Raw genomic sequence first — 1,895 nt, forward strand, 5'->3', positions numbered from 1 at the left:
GTTATACAACTTTAGAACACTTTCCCACCAGGAGACTCGAGCCCTAGCCAGCACAGAAGCCTTCCAGCAACTGGCATAACAGGTACGCCTTTAACCCACTGCACCACCGCTCAGACCCTTAAAAGAGATGGTAATTTCGGAGTATTTATCATCGTCGTCATCTCTGTTAATAATAATAATAATAATAATAAAATATTACCAAAGACCACCATCTCCCAAGAGCACTAGTGCAAGTGACGGGTCATTTCTACGTTTTTCATCAAATCCCTGTTAATATGGGAGAACACTGTGTCTATGCTTGATGCACAACTCTCCTAAACACGAGAGTGAAGTTACACAACTTTAGAACACTTTCCCACCAGGAGACTCACCAAAGACCACCATCTCCCAAGAGCACTAGAGGAAGTGAGGGGTCATTTCTACGTTTTTCATCATGTCCCTGTTAATATGGGAGAACACTGTGTCTATGCTTGATGCACAACACTCCTAAACACGAGAGTGAAGTTATACAACATTAGAACACTTTTCCACCAGGAGACTCGAACCCTAGCCAGCACAGAAGACTTCCAGCAACTGGCATAACAGGTACGCCTTTAACCCACTGCACCATCGCTCAGACCCTTAAAAGAGATGGTAATTATGGAGTATTTATACACACCAAAGACCACCATCCCCCAAGAGCACTAGAGCAAGTGAGGGGTCATTTTTACGTTTTTCATCAAATCCCTGTTAATATGGGAGAATACTGTGTCTATGCTTGATGCACAACTCTCCTAAACACGAGAGTGAAGTTACACAACTTTAGAACACTTTCCCACCAGGAGACTCGAACCCTAGCCAGCACAGAAGCCTTCCAGCAACTGGCATAACAGGCATGCCTTTAACCCACTGTACCACTGCTCAGACTCTTAAAAGAGATGATAATTTCGGAGTATTTATACACACCAAAGACAACCATCTCCCAAGAGCACTAGAGCATTAAGTGAGGGTCATTTTTACGTTTTTCATCAAGTCCCTGTTAATATGGGAGAACACTGTGTCTATGTTTGATGCACAACTCTCCTAAACACGAGAGTGAAGTTATACAACTTTAGAACACTTTCCCACCAGGAGACTCGAGCCCTAGCCAGCACAGAAGCCTTCCAGCAACTGGCATAACAGGTACGCCTTTAACCCACTGCACCACCGCTCAGACCCTTAAAAGAGATGGTAATTTCGGAGTATTTATCATCGTCGTCATCTCTGTTAATAATAATAATAATAATAATAAAATATTACCAAAGACCACCATCTCCCAAGAGCACTAGAGCAAGTGACGGGTCATTTCTACGTTTTTCATCAAATCCCTGTTAATATGGGAGAACACTGTGTCTATGCTTGATGCACAACTCTCCTAAACACGAGAGTGAAGTTATACAACTTTAGAACGCTTTCCCACCAGGAGACTCGAACCCTAGCCAGCACAGAAGCCTTCCAGCAACTGGCATAACAGGTACGCCTTTAACCCACTGCACCACCGCTCAGACCCTTAAAAGAGATGATAATTTCGGAGTATTTATACACACCAAAGACCACCATCTCCCAAGAGCACTAGAGCAAGTGAGGGGTCATTTGTACGTTTTTCATCAAGTCCTGTTAATATGGGAGAACACTGTGTCTATGCTTGATGCACAACTCTCCTAAACACGAGAGTGAAGTTATACAACTTTAGAACACTTTTCCACCAGGAGACTCGAACCCTAGCCAGCACAGAAGCCTTCCAGCAACTGGCATAACTGGTACGCCTTTACTCCACTGTACCACCGCTCAGACTCTTAAAAGAGATGGTAATTTCGGAGTATTTATACACACCAAAGACCACCATCTCCCAAGAGCACTAGAGGAAGTGAGGGGTC

The sequence above is a fragment of the Procambarus clarkii genome, unplaced genomic scaffold, assembly GCF_040958095.1.
Source record: "Procambarus clarkii isolate CNS0578487 unplaced genomic scaffold, FALCON_Pclarkii_2.0 HiC_scaffold_122, whole genome shotgun sequence".
Taxonomy (NCBI): domain Eukaryota; kingdom Metazoa; phylum Arthropoda; class Malacostraca; order Decapoda; family Cambaridae; genus Procambarus; species Procambarus clarkii.